A 19,242-nucleotide genomic window follows, 5' to 3' on the forward strand; every position below is an offset into this window, starting at 1 on the left:
ACATGTGAGATGGGAAAAAGATAGGAAATTAATAATTTCATTTTATCCCGGATACATTTGAGATATTTATCATTCTAATGGTGTTATCAAGCAAGCAGTAAAATATAAACCTAATGTTTTAAAATGTCATCAGAGATAAAAATTAAAAAGCATTAAGACAGTCATTGTTAAAGTCATGGAACTAAATAAGATCACTTAGGAGAAAAATGTGGAGAAAGAAGACAATGAGGCCTACATTACAATCTTGTGACACTACAAGACTTAGAGGCCAACCAAGATCTAGAGACCAAAGAGAAGAGGATCGAGCCAAGAAGATTCAAAAGAAGTATCCACGGATTCTACCATTGTTGACCTCATAGACACACAGAGTAGAATGGTGGTTACCAGGGGGTAGAAGTGGGGAAAATGGGGAGGAGATGTTGGTCAAGGGGTACAAAATTTCAGTTATGCAAGATAAATAAGTTCTGGAGATCTAATATACCAATGGTGACTAGTTAATATTACTTATATTGTATACTTGAAATTTGCTAAAAGGGTAGATCTTAAGAACTCTCATCACACACACAGCCAAAAAAGTAACTATATGAGGTAATGGATATGTTAACTAGCTTGATTCTGGTGATTATCTCACAATGTAGACTGGCCCTCTCCCTAACCTTCCACCCCTGTTAGACTGTAGCCTAACACTACATCACAATGCCTACATCATTCACCTCACTTCATCTCACTATGTAGGAAATTTGTCATCTCACATCATCACAAGAAAGGTGAGTGTATAGCACAAGATATTTTGAGAGAGAGAGAGACCGTATTCACACAATTTTTATTAGAATCTATTGCTACAATTGTTCTATTATATTATTAGTTGTTGTTAATATCTTACTGTGCCTAATTTATAAATCAAACTTTATCATAGGTATGTATGTGTAGGAAAACACAGTATATATAGGGTTCAGTGCTATCTGCAGTGTCAGTCATCAGCTGGAGGTCTTGGACAACATTCCCCATGGAAATGGAAAAGGGGAGACTACTGTATACATATATCACAACATCAAGTTGCATACCTAAAATTTGTAAAATTTCTATTTGTCAATTACACGCAATAAAACTAAGCTAAATTAAATTAAATTAAATTAAATTAAATTAAATTAAATTAAAAAGTGTTTTTAGGGGTGCCTGAGTAGCTCAGTCGGTTAAGCAGCTGACTCTTGATTTCAGCTCGGGTCATGATCTCATGGTTCCTGGGATGGAGCCCTGCATTGGGCTTTGCACTCACAGCATGGAGCCTGCTTAGGATTCTTTCTCTCCCCCTATCTCACTGTCCTTCCCTTGCTCATGCTCTCTCTCTCTCTCTCTCTCTCTCTCTCTCTTTCTCAATAAATAAATAAATAAATAATAAAAACATTTTTTTAAGTTTTTTTAAAGGAGTACCCAGTGACAGAATACCAGGAGTATACAATACCATGAAAGCCAAGAGGAAGGATAAATCATGTGGAATGATAGTGAGAAGCCACATAAGATGAGACTAGAGAAATGTCCACAGAGGGGCACCTGGGTAGTTGAGCATCCAACTCTTGATTTCAGCTTAGATCATGATCCAGGGCTGTGGGATAGAGCCCCATTTTGAGTTCTGTGCTGAGCATGGAGTCTGCTTAAAAGTCTCTCTCTCTCTTTCTCTCTCTCTCTCTCTCTCTGCCCCTCTCCCCCACCTGCTCTCTCTCTAAAAGAAAAAAAATTAATGTAAAAAATGAATTTTTAAGAAATAAATGTCCACAGAACTTAGTTATATAGAGGTTATTGGTGACTTTGACAGGAACAGTTTCAGTGAAATAATGAAGATGGAAACCAAATAGTATGTACTCCTCAACTATTTATGTTTGAAATTTCAAAAAAATCACAGGGTCTTTCACTGATAGAAAATAATTCATTCATTTATTCATTCTTTCATCTATCCACCCTGTGCCAAGCACTGGAGCCAGAGCTAGGGATTCACTGATAAACAAAGCTTCTTTCTCTAGGCACTCCCAGGCTGATAGTAATGATCACAGGTATACATATAATTGCAATAAGATGTAGTGGCAACAGAAAGGAAGGACTAATTATTTTAACTTGGGTCATCAAGGCTGGTTGAGACTTGAATTTGAGGTATTTTGGAGACCTCCAAAGGCATACCAAGTAGGCATTTCAATTTATGGGTCTGAAGGTCCAAAGAGATATCTGGGTTGAATATATTAATCTGCCTACAGCTAGTATTTGTGTGGAGGAGATGGCCTAGTGAAGGAGTAGACATCAAGAAGAGTAGCAGGCATAGTGGAAAAGCTTTGAAGATGTCAGACATTTAGAACAATGCAGAGGGCTTTGAGCCTGAAAAGGAAGAGGGGTCATTAATTCCTATGCTGCTAAGAAGTTAAGACAAATTAAGATGTAAAAATATTGAGTGGGTTGACCAAATGGAGATCATGATGAGAATTGAAAGCATCCTTTACTTGCCTGCATGAAATCCCCTACCCTACTACCTCTTCCCCAATCTTCTCATACCATCCTTCACATAAATTAAGAGCCACATTTTGAGCCTCTACTGAAACCTAAAAATTAAAGAAGCACTTTCTGATTGTCAGGCTACACATTTTTTTAAATTCCTGCAAGACTAAAAACAGAGTCGTTTTTGTGAATAAAAGATAAGGTAGAATGAAAAAATCAGCTATGCTTGAAAAATCAAAGAAATGTTTGCATATGTCTAACTCAGTTTTAGGGCTTCTCTGAGTCCATGGCCTTTGATACATAGCAGGCAGTGAATAAATGAAATGGATTAGATGAAAAATCTCTCCTCTGTCACTTACTAAATGAGGAAACTAATCTAAACATTTGCTGAAAATTTTAAGAATCTATAATAATTAGGACATTAGACAAGTTACTTGTTGACTACAAAGGTGAATAGGAAATGACTTCAACAATCTAGAACCTGTGTAATTGATCATCGTCTTAAAGAACATCAGTCTCCCCACACCACCCCCCTCTTAGCCTACTGACATACGCAAGATTTCCCCACGTAAAGAAGAAATACTTGAACTTTTCTTCACCTCTTCTCTCCTGCCTCCTTCTCCTTCCTTTGAGAAAGCTACAACGAGAGGTCTCAGTGTAATTCCAAATAAACATCATTTTTCCTGAGCTTGCAACCTAGTCTCTGCTATCACTTTCCATACTATAATAGCCCCTTCCCTTACCCCATCCTTAAATAATAACTTTTATTTTTATTTCAATGAGAAAACTAAAGCAATCAGAAGAGATCTTCCACATGCCCCCTCTACCAAATCTATCCATAAGGCCACCTCTCCAGGTGTATACAGGATCTTGTTGCTTCTAATCTGATCAAAGACTCTTTTCTTACAATTGTCCCCTCTCTTTTTTCCAGCATTTTTTACTTCCTACTGGATAATTCTCATCAATATGTAAATATCCTACAATATCTCTCTTTAAAAAGAAATCTCATGTCTCCCCACTGTTACTGCTTCATTTCTCTATATCCCTTTATGGCAAAAATTTTTCAAAAAGTGATTTCTACTGTCTTCCTTCTTTCCCTTCCATTATCTCTGGAACCCACTCTAATAAGGCCTCTGTTCCCACCCCATCACCAAAACTGCTATTGTCAAAGCGTGATGCTGATTTTATGTGTCAGCATAGCTGAACCATGGTGCCCAAATGTTTGGTCAAACATTATTCTGGATGTTTCTGTGAGAGTGTTTTTGGATGAGATTAACATTTAATACTGTGGACTTTGAGGAAAGCAGATTGCCTCTATAACATGAGGGGCCTCATCTAATCAAACAGACCTACCTCCCCTGAAAAAAAAAGAATATCCCAGCAGATGGACTTCAGTCTTGATCCATAGCATCAGCTCTTCTCTGGGTCTCCAACCTACAGACTCATCCTGAAGATTTGTACTACCCAGCCTCCATAATCATCTAAGCCAATTCCTTGAAATAAATCTCTTTCTATAGATATATGCACATCCCACATGCCATTGGTTCTGGTCCTCTGGAAAGCCCTAACACAACACACAAGGTCATGAGGGACCTTCACCAAATCCAATGATGAATTCTCAGCACTCTTCTTACAACCTTTACCAACATTTGACACAAATGAATCACATCCTCTTTCTTCGAAAATGTTTTGTGCTTCTGCTGTAAGGTATACTCGAAAGTTGCAATGAGAGGAGATCCAAAAAAGTTTTCATCTCCAGGAAAGAAAGTTTTGGGTTTGTTTTTGTTTTTGGTTTGTTTGTTTGTTTGTTTTTTGCATCTACAGGAGGTGATGAATATTAACTAAAGTTACTTTGGTGGTCATTTAGCAATATATGTAAGTCATTATACCTTAAATGTGTACAGTGCTATATGCCAATTATGTCCCAATGAAACTTAAAGGAAAAAAATGTTCTGTCCGTGTTTTCAGGTATTAGTCTCCCACAGTTTTCCTCTGGGTCATGGGCCACACCTAAGTCTCTTTGTGGGATCTTTCTCATCAGCCCCAGAGCTCAGGCTCAGACCTCTTCTCTACGTTACCTACACTTTTCTTTATAACACTAGAATCCAGTGCTGGTTCTTCCCCCCACCACTGCAATCGGAAAGAAAGAGCAGGGGGAAATAAAACATTATACCACAAGGACAAATGTCATCAGTACCTATAAACTCAATTCTAAGGGGCTGCAGAGGAACTTGAGATGAGAGGCCTATAGAATTCTAGAAGAAAACTCTGGCAGATGGGATTTCAAGTGTGGGGTGGTCACCCACTAAAATCATTTCAATTAACATCCCATCCTGTCCCAGGAAAAAAAAAGAAAGATTTGTTCAGCAACTGAGACATGGAAACAACTTGTAGGTTAATGTCTAACAGACTCATTGATTCTCTTACTTTCCTTTAAAGTATCATCATTCCTGGGACACCTGGGTGGCTCAGTCAGTTAAGTGTCCAACTTCAGCTCAGGTAATGATCTCATGGTTCGTGGGTTCGTGCCCAGTGTCAGGCTCTGTGCTGACTGCTCAGAGCCTAGAGTCTGCTTCCAATTCTGTGTCTCCCTCTCTCTCTGCCCCTCCCCTTGTGCTCTGTCTCTCTGTCTCTCAAATAAATAAACATTAAAATAAATAAATACATAAATAATCATCATTCTTGAGCTAACATTCATATATTGATGTCCAGAAATCATTTTAAAAACCAGCATATGCACAAGTCTTAAACACATCTAAGGCCACCCTTCCCAGAGAAAAGTGAAAGCAGCCTCCCTTGGGATCTCTCTTTTCCCCGTTCAAACGCCTTCCAAAAAGGGTCTTTCATGGAATGTGGTGATCCTTTCTTTCAGCTGTTCTGTGAACAGGCCCAAGCATAGTAAGCCATGGGAGGAAAGCAAAAGGAGGCAGAAATGTTTGGCATTTTCCCTGGGGAAGTTCTACTTGTCCAAAAGAGTGAGTGACTTTTGACCAATGGGTGCTTCAATAGCATTCTTTCATGGAGTCTCAAACAGAAAAAAAAAAAAAAAAAAAAAAGAAAGAAAAAAAAGAAAGATGGAAATTCTGTTCAGGGTCACCTGGGTGGTTCAGTCAATTGAGTGTCTGACTTCAGCTCAGGTCACAATCTCACAGTTCGTGAGTTCAAGCCCCACATCAGGCTCCGCACTGACAGCTCAGAGCCTGGAGCCTGCTCTGGATTTCCCTCTCTCTCTTCCCCTCCACTGTTCTCTCTCTCTCTCTCTCTCTCAAAAATAAATAAACTTTAAAAAAATGTTTTTTAATTCTGTTCATAAGATTTTTCTCTGGAGCTTTAGAGATAGGCAGCTGGAATTCCTAGCAGTTTGAGTCTCTTAAGATTAGAAACTAATTTAGATTAGTCTAATTTAGATTAGATCTACATGAGAAGAGAATAGAATGTGAACAGGAACACCAAAGCTGGACTAATCATCACTAGTGTTAGCAAAGCCTTTCACTGGTACAACATCCACCAAACACCCCATATCAATCTCCATTCCATACTTCTATCTGTACTGTACCAGTGGTGTGCTGGAGTTGGCTCATAGTGACTCATGAGAGCCAACCATTAAAATATTCTGGAATTTGTGATCTTATTGTTAAGCCCAACATCACTTAAAAAGTAAGTTATATATTGGGGGATCCTGGGTGGCTCAGTCGTTAAAGCACCCAACTCTTGGTTTTGGTTCAGGTTATGATCTCATAGTTCATGGGATTGAGCCCCATGTTGGGCTCCAAGCTGACAGCACAGAGCCTACTTGGGATTACCGCTCTCTCTGCCCCTTCCCCCACTTGCTCACTCTCTATCTCTCTCTCTGTCAAAATAAATAAATAAACATTTTAAAAAAGTAAGTTATATAAACTTGAAGTTAAAAGCAAAGGTAGGGGTGCCTGGGTGCCTCAGTCAGTCGAGCGTCTGACTTCGGCTCAGGTCATGATCTCGCAGTCTGTGAGTTCAAGCCCCGCATTGGGCTCTGTGCTAGAAGCTCGGAGCCTGGAGCCTGCTTCTGATTCTGTTTCCCTCCCTCTCTGCCCCTCCCCTGCTCATGCTCTGTCTCTCTCTCTCTCTCTCTCTCTGTCAAAAATAAACATTAAAAATTTTTTTTAAAAAAAGCAAAGGTACTAAATGCTCAAAACCCATCACTTCCTAATTATTTTACTGCATTTTATTCACATCATGATTTACTTTTATTGTATCTGTATGGCAAAAGTGCTACTTAATGGTGCTCTACTATGCATGTTTTCCTGGCTCATAGTTCAGTGACTTCACATTAGTACCTTGAAATTGGCCATGAAATTAGCCATGCTGGGTATATTTACACCATGGAAATTGGCCAACACTGGTAATTATGTCTTTTTATGCAAGGTTGAGGGGAGCTAGTTGTTGAAATTTAACCACACTCCCCAACCCCATTTTTCCACATCTTTTTTTTAATGTTTGTTTGTTTGTTTGTTTGTTTGTTTGTTTGTTTTGAGAGAGAGAGTGTGAGCAGGGGAGGGGCAGGGAGAGAGGGAGAAACAGAATCCAAAGCAGGCTCCAGGCTCCGTGCTGTCAACACAGAGCCCCACACAGGTCTTCAACTCACGAAATGTGAGATCATGACCTGAGCCAAAGTCAGACACTTAACCAACTGAGCCACCCAGGTGCTCCAACACATCCCTTTATTATAAACATGGAGTCACTCCTTTGGGCCTCAGTTTAAGCCCTCCTTCCTCCATGAAACCTTCCCTGATCACCCCCAGCCTAATATCGTTCCCCACTCTAAACTCCCATTGCATTGTATGCCAATAAGCCTCAACTAGCCCTTGGTTAATAGTGCAAGGGAATAAAACAAACCTTTTCCCATGGCTATATACTTTTCTCCTACCTTGTAGATTGAGTGCTCTTTAACAGCATAAGCTGAGTACCTGGTAGGTATTCAACAAATGCTGAATGGAGATCTGTATATGGAACTCCCTAGATAACATGACCATGTCCCTGTTTCCAAGAAGCTTGCATCCAAAGGATGGATACTGACCAACTTAAATGTAAAAGTTTCTTTTTGTTGATGATTTAAATATTACCAATTTGAAATGCAGTTGTCCCCAAACACATATAAACTCACTCTGATGCTCCCTCCTAGGGGGGTAGTAAGTTAGGCCAAGTGTTTCTTTTTTTTTTCCCCCAAAGTGATTCTTAGTTTAGAACTCCATGGAGATACACTTCAAGTTGACTTCTAAAATGTGGAGGGGAAAGAAAGACTCTGGAAAGGAGTTAGTCTAATCCAGCCCAGTACCCCACTCCCCCCCCCAGCTAAGCAGACTTCCAAAAGGTGCTGGAACTCCTGAGCCATAGAATTCTCTCAGGAGCCAGCTGGGGGTGGGGCACAGGCTGGCTCCACACACCTTGCAGAAGAGCAGCTGGCAGAGGAAGAGGCACAGGAGGAGAGCTGGCTACAGGAGGGGAAAACAACTCCCTGGGAAGAAAAGTGTCTCCAACCACAAGTGACATTTGGCATTTGCAAAGGAAGCAGCCACAGACAGGAGATCACAGCTGGTTTGACTTACAAATAACAAATCCAATCCTGTTTCTTGCAGCTTGTCTTCTATCTGTAAACACAGACGAAGCTATCCACAGATGCAGGTTCAAATTACCCTAGTGTTCCAGAGCTCAGCGTGGGGGTTTTGGGGTGGGCCTCAGAAGAGTTAATGGACAGAGTGAGAGAAAGGAAGATGCCTCTCTGTTCTCATCACCTCCCAGAAGTGGGGGTGATGAGAACAGAGGACAGAATAGTAGTGATGAAGGAAGACTCAGGTGGGGGTGATGGTTGATGGTTGGGGAATGGGAGCCTGAATCTGATCAAGAGAGTAAGAAAGAGCATCTGGAGTAGGGAGCTTCCCTCTCCCAGAACAATAGGTGAAAAAGAATGCTGGTGAGTCACTCTGGCCCCAACAGGGTCTGCTCTGTGCCGTGGAGACACTTGCTTTGACAGCTTCTTGAGACACTGGCTGCTGCCCAAATGCATCCTGTAAATCCACTTGCTGCATTGGTTTGGCTCTTCCTTTCTTTTTTCTTTTCTTTTTTTGGTGGGGTGCAAAGGATAGGCCTGACGTTTAGACAATATGATCCATTCTAGATAGGAGAAATGAATCACAAGAGTGAGTGCCATGGTGGCCAGAATTTGTTTCCTAAAATTACTGAGCAGTCCAAAATGGACTCCCCATCCTTGCTTCTAGAGAGAAGGTACACACTTTTGCTAAGTTCTGCTCATAAGACAGTTGAATTGGAGGCTGCACATGTCCAGCTTCAGAGAGCAGAACTCTCTCCATCTTCCTTTTTCCCACTGATCCCATAAATATCAAGACCAAGTGTGCAATTCCACAGACTTTCCTTTTTTTTTTTTTTTTTTTTTTTTTTTTTTGAGAGAGAGAGAAGGTGAAGGGCAAAAGGAGAGGGAGATTAGGAATCTTAAGCAGGCTCCGTGCCCAGCACAGAGCCAGACTCAGGGCTGATCTTATAACTGTGAGATCATGACCTGAGCTGAAATCCAGAGTTAGACACTTAACCGACTGAGCCACCCAAGTGCCCTAATTTATTAGACTTCTAATAAATTGTGTCACTTCCCTGTAAATTCACTTTGGGGGATCCTGGATTCTTAGTGTGGAACCTGGGAAGTTTTTAGTCTCCTGAAGGGTATAAGCAAATCTCCTGCACAAGGTCAGTCTTGGCTTACCCCTGTGCTTCCCTAGGCTGGAACAGAACCTTCCTTATTGCATGCGTTTCTTTTCCAGTTCTCTACAGGTTGCTTTGTTATTTTCCACACACTCCCAAGGCCATGAGCTGGCCTTGTGAATGCTCTAAAACTCTTGTAACTCTGAGGGAAGCTGGGCTGGAGCCCAGGGACCCTCCCGTGTTGTCTGGAGCACCATCTGGTTGGGAGGTTTATCGCCCACTGTTATCTCTGCGTTCCTCAATGCAACTTAAAGCTATTAATTCCTTATCTTGTCATCACAGGCTAAATGAAAGCATCCTCCACTAGGCTTCCTCCCTTTGGAGCAAAAATCTTTTACCTCTTGCTCACCCCCATGTAGTTGGCCTCTGTATGTTTCCAAGAACTCCTTTTCTAGCTTCCTGTGAAGTACTTTGGTCTGAAGAACCCCGGGGGAGTCTGCCTGGGAGACAGAAAGGTCTGAAGAAAATGAAGTGGCTTGCTCCCTCTGGGTGATGTGTTTGAGGCCCCTTGGATGAACCTGTCAGCTCCAGAATGAATCTCCTGGGGGCCACCTGGAGGCCTAGGAATCTTCCATTCTGATATCAATGTTGTGGCAAGATTTTTCCAACTTCAGGAACCCCCTTCTTAAACTGCAAAGAGGTTCTGAGGAGCAAGTCCTACCAAGGCAGGAATGGAGTGTCTGTGAATGAGGACATGAGCTGGTTGGATGCTCGAGACTGGAGGAGACTGGGACAGACACCAGAAGAGAAGCTGTAGCCATGCAATGATGCTCAAAATGTAGGAGACAAAATTATCAGGTCTGGGTTACCCTCTGCTCTGGCCTCCTTCCTCAGAGAAGTCTTGGAGGTGAAAGGAGAGAGCAAGTTAGCCTCTCTGTGCTCAGACGGAAAAGGAACCCCTCCACAGGCCTGGGCTCTGCTCATCCATGTGTCATCTCCACAAAGAGAAAGAGTGTCTGTCTTCTGGCTAGTCCTTTCTAGACATGAGTACACATTTTCACCTGATCCCCTCAGCCAACTTCCCCTCTGGTCTCATTGTGCAGTGTTAGGTCACATGGCCCCTAACCTCACTGGTGAGTGCAGTGAGACTGCTGATGGTCAAGGCAGCTCTGGATCCACCCCTGGAGTAGGAGGGGTGGATTCTGTGACAGTAATTTTCCACCTGACCCAGAAGTCTGGCAGGGCAGGCATTTAATTACGCTTTAATCCTCATCACACCTCTCTCACGTAAAAGTCAGCACCGACCCCCACTGTCCTGAGGCCTCATCCTCTTTGACCTGTCAACCAATCTTGACACACGTGATGACTCCCTCCGTTTTGAAACCTTCCTCCACCTGGCTTGCAGGGCACCCCTTTCTCTTGTTCTCATCGTCTCTCACTGGTCACGTAGTCTGTTTCCTTTGCTGAACCCTCCTCATATTTCTAACCTCGAAATGATGCAGATTCCCAACACACAAACCTCAGATTTCTTTTTCCTTTATCTTCATTTGACCCCTCAGGTAAGCTCCTCTTGTGACATGGCTTTAAATACCATCTAACTGCTGTGACTCCCAAATATTTATCTCTAATGCATACCTCTCCCCCTTAATTCCAGACTTATAAATCCAGCTGCTTAATCAACATCTCCATTTGGATGTCTATAGGCATCTCAAACACTAATGACCAAAACTCCAACTATATCTTCAAAATATATTTAGAATCTAATCACATCCTACATTCCCACCACTTCCAACTCTGAGCATCTTTCCCCTAATCTACAGAGAAACCATATCATTCTCTCTCTCTCCTTTTACCCTAACCTCCTATAGCCAATTTTCCAACCAAAATGAATCTTACAAAACACGTCAGATCATGGGACTCTTTTGCTCAAAATCTTCAAAGTTCTCCTCATCTCATAGAATAAAAGCTAATAAAATTGTTACAAGTGGCCTATAAGACTCGACCTCATCAAGAAGGCTTGAATGAAGTGAGGAAGGACATGATCTGAAGGAAGTGAGGGAGCATGCCACACTGATGTCTGGGGAAAGACATCTAGTACAAAAGCTGTGAGGAGAGAATGCACTTGGCATGTCCCAGAAATAGCTAGGATCCTGCTCTTCTCTCAGACTTCCTTTCCTACCACTCATTTATAGTGGGTTGAATACTGTTCCCCAAAATTCTTATTGACCCAGAACCTCAGAATGTGACCTTATTGGAAATAGCCTGACATAATGAGTTAAGCATAGAAATGGGACTGTAATGGATTAGGGTGGTCCCTAAATCCAATGACTAATATCCTTAGAAGAAGAAAAGAATACTCACACAGAGACAGAGAAGGCAGCCATGTGAAAACAGGGGTGGACAGAGGTTGAGTTATACTGCCTAAGCCAAGGAATGCTTGGGGCCATGCTTGCTGGAAGAGATAAGGAAGGATTCCTTCCTAGAGTCTTCAGAGGGAGCACGGCCTTGCTGATACCTTGATTTCAGACTTCTCACCTTCAGATCTGTGAAAGAATAAATTTCCATTGTTTTAAGCCACCAAGTTGATGACAATTTCTAATGGCAGCACTATGAAACTCACATACTCTCCCTCCTTCACTGAGTTCCAGTTATATGGGGTTCCTCAAATGCCCCATATGGATGTGGAAGATGCCAACAGTATTATATCAAAACGGCAGAGAGATTCTGTGTGACTTTGCCCAAGTCTCTTGACCTCTCTAAGCTTCATACATTTTCCTTATGTACAAGGCATGACATTATCTAGATTTCTTTCTGAAAGCTGCAACTATTACTAATAAATGATATAGACTCAGATCCATACACTGAGGGCAATTCTCATTAGATGACCTTGGTTTTCTCCAGAGCTAGAAGACCTGCCCCAGATGTTTGCATTGGAAAAATTCTCACCCTCATAAGGCACCTGAATGCCACAGGGAAGCTGCTGGAGCTGGACCAGTCCCTGGAACAAAATCCAGTCCACATTTGCTTAACAAAACTATTCTTTACAATCTTGTGCATGCTCTCACTATGGGTATCAAGAGCTTTTCCTAATCAACATCTCAGAATGGGAACAGTCTGGAAACGTTATGAACTACTTACATATGGAACCAGAAAATACAGCAAGCAAATCAACTCAGACACAGGATTGTTATGCAACTATATTTTCCAGGAACCAAGCCTTCTGATTGGGGACTCAGTTTTGGACATTCGTTAATGGACTCCTCCTCCAGACATGCTGCTGCTGATTATCTCATGTATCCCAACAGCTTGTAATTACTTTGGGGCGGGGGTGCGGTGGTAAGTAATCACAGCGTTTGGAGCTTGAAGAGAGATCCTCAAACCCAACCTTTTCTTTTTACAAGCAAAGTGTCAAGGCTCAGATTGCTGGAGTTATTTGCCCAGGTACAGTGACAATGAGACTGGAAAGAGCTTGTCTCTATTCCCAGGAGCATCCCCTTACACTTCGTCCTCAAGTGGAAGCTTTCTGCACGTTCTGCAGACATTTGAGTTCATGCTGAAAAGGGTCTTCTGGTCTGTGCTTTTTGCTATGGGGCTGTTTCTTCTGCCCCATGAATGGGGAAGCTGCCTGATTTTGCACGGAGCCACCTTATGTTTTCTAAACCACAGAAGTTAAGTTTGCAAGATTCTTTTTCCTTTTTTTTTTTAAACGGCTCTTCAAAGACAGAAAACAACAACCATTTCCAATCTGATCCCAGACCACAGGATTGTTTTTAATTCCATTCATCAGTATCTCATTCACCCCAAGAGACTATGGGATGTTTCCATATTTACATAATGGACTCATCATTTTAAGCTCCATAGGGCCCTCTCTGACATGGTGGCAATTATGTTTCCCTGCAAGCTTCCAAGTTTACTGTAAAGGCCAAAAGGGTCTCAGACACCCAGAAAACATACTTTTTATGTTTTTATAAACTCTATAAAATTGTAATTGGATCAAACTTTGCATTCAAAAGCACATTCTTCAGGAATATTTTATATGCACATAAAACATCGAGAAAATGTTAACATTATGATCTTAACCGTTTGCACATTGGAACCAGCTAAAAGTTAGGAAAATGCAATCCATCTGTTCTCTTCTTTGAAACTCGATTATTCTGCGAGCACAAAAGAGAGCCTGGGTGGGGGAGGGTGAGTTTGACACTTCCCTCTCCCAACTCCTGTTATCAGGTGACATGGGGGTGGGCAGGGGAGGTGGTCGCACATGGAGGGGCAGCTGTTTTTCTGTCTCTCCAAACTAAGGTCTGGCCAATACAAGAGCCTTGGCTATACTGGCATATCCTCTAAGGCTGAGCAAAGAAAGGGACAGTCATATCAGTCATATCGTTCCCATGGCCCAGACTCTGGCCTCAGGTGCCTGAGGAGCTTCTGAGTCATTTCACCTGTCCTGGCTCCCAGCAGGGGCCTAATTCCCAAGGAGCACAGAGATGGGGAGCCCAGGTTTTGCTCTAGCCCTTAAGGCTTATTTGTTCAAGACTATCCATTAGGCGTTTATTAACATTCATTATAAAGTGCTAGTGGCCTGATTAGTTCAAGCTGAGGGGCGGGTAGCAAAGGCAGGGGGAAATGAGGGAATAATATGAGCAAGATATTTGCTTTCCCAGAGAACCCTGCCGCTCAGCTCCCCTGTTTTATCTGTAAGCACAGCAAATTGGACCCCTCATTATCACATTTACAAAGTGCTTAGCACACACAGGGAGAAATAATCTGGAGACGGAGAGTCAACATGTTAGCCAATAGGCTGGCTCCCACCAAAGGAGGCCCTTCTCCCTAAAAGAACAAAGCCCCTTTCTCCATGGTCATGCCCATACCTGATGGGAACCATCTGCTAAATGCAAGGGCATTTCTCTTTGGAGGATTGGGTCTCCAGTGAGGAGGATCAGACAGAATGGAGAAATTGTCCTGGAGAGGCCACCAGATCACATTCACCCTCTACTGAAAGAGATCCATAGTCTAAGAGATTGTTGGATGGGGGTTTGACTGTGTTGGTGGCAACAAACACAGAAGGATTTTCTCCATCATTAACAAAATGAGAACAGTTGTTCTTACTTTTCAATATGCATAAGAGTCACCTAGAAATCTGTTAAAATACACTCTTGGGCCCCACCCCATATCTAACAGAATCTCTGAGAGTGGTGTCCAAGGACCTACATCATAACAATTGGAGATATGAATGACACATTAGGAAGGTGCTGTAGAACAAATTGTTTAATAAACATTTCACTCACTGAATAGTCTCAGGTGAGTTCTACTATGCAGAAGGTATAGGGTAAAAAGCCGTAAGGGATACTCATGAGAGTAAGCAACTGAAATACGGTAGGAGCACCAGAGGAGAGGTAACCAAGGAACATGAAGACCGGTGGTTTGGAAGACCCCAGAGTTTACAGTTGAGTGGAGGGGTCAGAGAAACGCATGATTATGACACAGGAGTGCCACACCTGGGCAAGGCAGGGGGCATGGGAACATGTGAGAAGCTCCCATCATCCCATCTTAGGGGACAGAGAAGGTTTTCCAGACAATATAACATCTAACCTAGGAGTTGACGAGAAGTTAGCCAAGCAAAAGGTGTCCCGGGGACAGAGAACCTAGGCAGAAAATATAACCCGTGCACAGCTCTTGAAGAGACAGGTCAGTGAATTCAGGTTTTTGAAAATGGCTCCAAATTGTTGAATCATAACATGTGAGGATGAGAGCTGTAAGAAATGGGGTTGTAAATATTTGTAAAGAGCCATTCTGGTTTGGATTTTATCTAAGGGAAAGTGGGAAGAGAAAACGTTGAAGTAGACCAAGATCATTCTAGCTATGGTTTGGAGAATGAGTTTGGAAGAGTAAAATTGGACACAGACCACAGAGGAGGTTGTTGTGGTGATTTCCCTCTTCAAACTCTAGTTAGATCTGTGCCCAAAGACAGTGTCACATTGCTGACCTTCATGAGACTGGGGCTGGTATTCATGAAATAACTCCTCTTAGATTCATGGGGCATGTCAACAAGTGAGTGGTTTGCCAACTGGCAGGAGTGCCCTCTACTGGTCTGGAGCTTCACACACCACACAACTTGAAAGATGTGGGCAAAGACAAGACACATTCTTTCCTCCTCCCTGGTGGAGTGATTCTTGATGAGGGTGATGATAATACTGTGCACACTTAGAATAAACACCCCATTCCAGCTGTAAGTTGTCTCTGAGAAGTTTCCAGAGAGTACTAATCCACAGGAAGTTCCTCAGACCTGCTATGTGTCAGGGGGTTCTGTGATTATGAATAACAGGTTGACATGGATCTCCATGAAGGTTCAGACTCTTACAGTATCATCTCACTGTTGATTTAATGTACTAAGTTTGTTCCTAGGGTTTCCCACTCTAGAACTGTGGAGACCCCTGCCATTATTAGCATCCAAAAATAAAAAAAAAAAAATTAAAAAAAAACATTGCAGAGACTATATACCATCCCAGAATATTCTAGAGCTGACCCATCATCCCAGGTGCACACCCAAGTAACCGGGGCAATTATTTACCCTCTGCCCTTAATCACCATCTCCAGCTTGTGCCAGTGGGTACCCCACACTGCTACCCTCTGCCCACAGCCTGGCTGAATAAACAAAAGTGTTTCCTGCTAGGAGTTAGCATGGCCAGGATGGGTTCTCTACCCCTCAGTACACTCCCCAACAAACACTACTCCCTGTCCATGGTGGCTCCCAAAAGCCCCAGAATGACACACACTCACCTTCTCATCTGTCTGGAAGACAAGGGGAGCAGGAGTCAGAACTCCCCTCCTCCTTCAGCCACACTGCCCAATTCTTCAGCTAATACCAGGTAGATGGTGGAGATGGGCCTTTGGGCTCTGGAGCCAGAGAGACCTGCATCCAAATCTCCCTCTCCACTTGCAGCTCTGTGACTTCAGGCAAGGCACATCTCTCTGGCCCCAGTTTCTCGAAAAATAGCATGAGGATAATCACTTTACCCACCTATTGACCTGTTATGATAACAAAATTTTTAAAAAGGAAGGTAAGTGTGGAATTCTGTAAGTCATTGATTCCTGGTAAACCTCAGCTTCCTCATCCAATAAATGGAGAAATATATCCATCTATTCTATTTCACTGGCTTGTGAAGAACAAACAGCTAATATATGTGGAAGCACACTGTAGATGATACATATGTAATTGACATTAATCACACTCCTATCTGTATATAATGCCGTGCCATACAAAGAAAATGAGGGTCTCTAAATTATAGGAGCATTTGATTCTAAACAAAACACACAGAGTATAAATAAGCTTTAGAGTGGCAATACTAAATAGCGTTTTCTAGATTTTAAAGGACTTTTCCTGTAGTGGCATAAAGTCACATAGAACTGGATCTAAATTATTATTTTCCTACTTATTAGTTTTGTAAACTTGGGCAAGTTAGCTAATATCCCTGAGCTGAAATTTCTTTTTCTGTAACATGATTAGGATAATACCTACCTCACAGGATTATAAGCAGAGCTAAGACCAGGGGGAGGTGAGCGAGGCATTTGCCTCAGACACAAAATTTAAAGGGGTACCAAAAAGCAGAATAATCAAGATAAATAACATTTTAATGCAATATTTTTAAATAAAATTAATGCAAAGAGATCCATGATGAACAAAATAGGGTTGGTATTACTGATTTTTCCTTTTGTTTTAGTTCTAATATAGATCAGTACAGCACTGGGTGTGAGTTAACCATAAACTAAATGAGATAATATATGTAAACACCTAGAATAAGGCATGTCACATAGTAAGGGCTCTATGCCCAACATGGGGCTTGAACTTATGACCCTGAGATCAAGAGTCTCATGCTCTACTGACTGAGCCACCCAGGCACCCCTCCATGAATTTTTAATGAAGGAAGAAATAAATGAATGAATGGTGATTTCATGTCTCTGAGTATAGTATAGTATAGTATAGTATAGTATTGAATAATATACAATGATATAGCACAATATAGAATATAGTACAGTATAGTTCAGTATATAGATCTTTTAAATAAAGTTAAAAATTATGGTAATTTTTATGGTAAAATTAATTAAATATGGTAAGGGCATGAAGGAAAACAGCAGGACTTATAAGAAAGGGCTCCTAAAAGGAGTTTCATAAAGTTAGTGAATAGATTTTTTAAACTCTGGAGATTACATATCATGGGAATTTTTCATTCCTTGAAAGTCTGGAAGAACTCACCCTTCAGAAGTAATCAGCAGATTTACACGTCCATCATCCCCTTCCATGCATGCCCATATCTCTAAATATTGTAATTTTTAATCATTACCAACTGGAGAGGCAAAAATAATGGTAGTTACAATTTTTTTCATTTTATTCAACAATATTATCCAACAAAAACCAAATGTCACCCTCATACTACATGTTGGAGATAAAATGATCATCTGGTACCTGCCTTTATGGATCATACAGTCCGGTGGTCTTTTCAAAGAGTTGTAACATTTTCTTCAGAAGTTTCTTCACTATTCATTGCATTTTGTTTCATGGGAAAGCATTTACATTTTACATACATATGCATATGACACTCGTGCATATCAGAACTGTGTCCTCACTTTGATCTGTTGCCACTGAATCTTAGATAATTTTACACAATTAGGAAAATAATATATATGCCATTTTTCCTTGATACCTTTTCCTGGCCCCCTCCTCACCTTCTCTGCATCTCACACCCTATTCCCCATTTCCCATGCCCCACATAAGCTGCGTTTAAAAATGTATGGGAGTTGGGGCACCAGGGTGGCTCAGTGCATTAAGCACCCAACTGTTGATCTCAATTCCAATGTTGATCTCAAGGGCATGAGTTCAAGCCCCATGTTGGGCTCCATGCTGGGCATGAAGCCTACTTAAAAAAAAAATGTATGGGTGTTTTTCTGTACTTTCCTTCACAGTCAGATAATCCTACATACACACACATGCACACTGTGCACGAGCATGCTCACAAGCACATTCATATTCACAAGACTTTTTTCTAGCATCATTTGCTCTATTGCAGTTTTCTGCCTCTTGCACTATTCACTCAAACATTTCCTTAGAGAAATAATTCCAAGTCATTTGATGTGACTCTAATTTTTTTTATGGTTGCACAATATTTCATTGTATGGCTGTATCATTATTTATTCAGTCACATCCCTATCGACAAGAAATTCACTTTTTTTTCCAGTTCTTGGCCACTCAAACAATACTGCAATTAGCAAACATATATGCCTTCATGAATTGTGTACATTTGTTTTTATGCAGTAAATTCCTAGAAGTGTAATGCTCATTCTCAAAGGGTGTGTGATAGTTTAAATTTTGATAGATTGTCCCAGTTACTTTCCAAATATAACACTTTACATTTCATAAGTATAAGTGTCATACACACACACCTGAAAAGAATGAGTTTAAGAGTTCCTTGCCTAATAGGTGTAAACTGGTACTTCATTGTTTTACTTTGCATTTTCCTGATTACTGATGAATTTGAGCATCTTTTCATATAGTCTTTTACTGTTCATTCTATAAAGGGTCTTTCCAAACACACTGCTTAGTTTTCTGATGATTGGTAAGTCTTTCAACAATTTGTTAGAGCTGTTTGTATATTATAGAAATTGACTCTTTGACATCTGCATTACAAATATTTTCCCGGGTCTATTATTAATCTATAGACTTTGTATATGGAAATGTTTTCTATCCAAAAACTTTACATTTTTACATAGCTAAGTAGGTCTTTTATTACTTCTGGGTTTCCAATCTTGGTTGGTAGAATCTCTCTAACTCTACATTTTCTTGCAGCTCTATTTTTTTTACAATTGTCTTTAATCCATCTGGAATTTATTTTTGTTTTTGATATAAGAATGGAATCCATTTTTTTCTTCCAGATGGATATGCAGTTATGTCAGCATCATTTATGAAAGAGTACATTATTCTTCCTCTGAATTGAACTACCTCACTTGTCTTACGTTAAATTCCTATGTTGTCCAACAAATTCTGCACTGTTAATTCTGTTCCACTGACCTACTTGTCTATTC

At 41.2% G+C, this 19,242-nt stretch overlaps 1 long non-coding RNA gene across 1 annotated transcript in view; it reads left to right on the plus strand.

The window, feature by feature from the left end:
* Positions 1-663: 663 nt before the first annotated feature.
* LOC132691786 (uncharacterized) overlaps positions 664-19,242 on the plus strand; it is a 34,385-nt gene continuing 15,806 nt past the window's right edge. Inside the window, exon 1 of the long non-coding RNA XR_009615991.3 lies at positions 664-767. This is a non-coding gene — a long non-coding RNA (uncharacterized LOC132691786). The remainder of the gene's footprint in view (positions 768-19,242) is intronic.

The sequence above is a fragment of the Panthera onca genome, chromosome B1 (genome assembly GCF_046562875.1).
Source record: "Panthera onca isolate mPanOnc1 chromosome B1, mPanOnc1 haplotype 2, whole genome shotgun sequence".
Lineage (NCBI taxonomy): Eukaryota > Metazoa > Chordata > Mammalia > Carnivora > Felidae > Panthera > Panthera onca.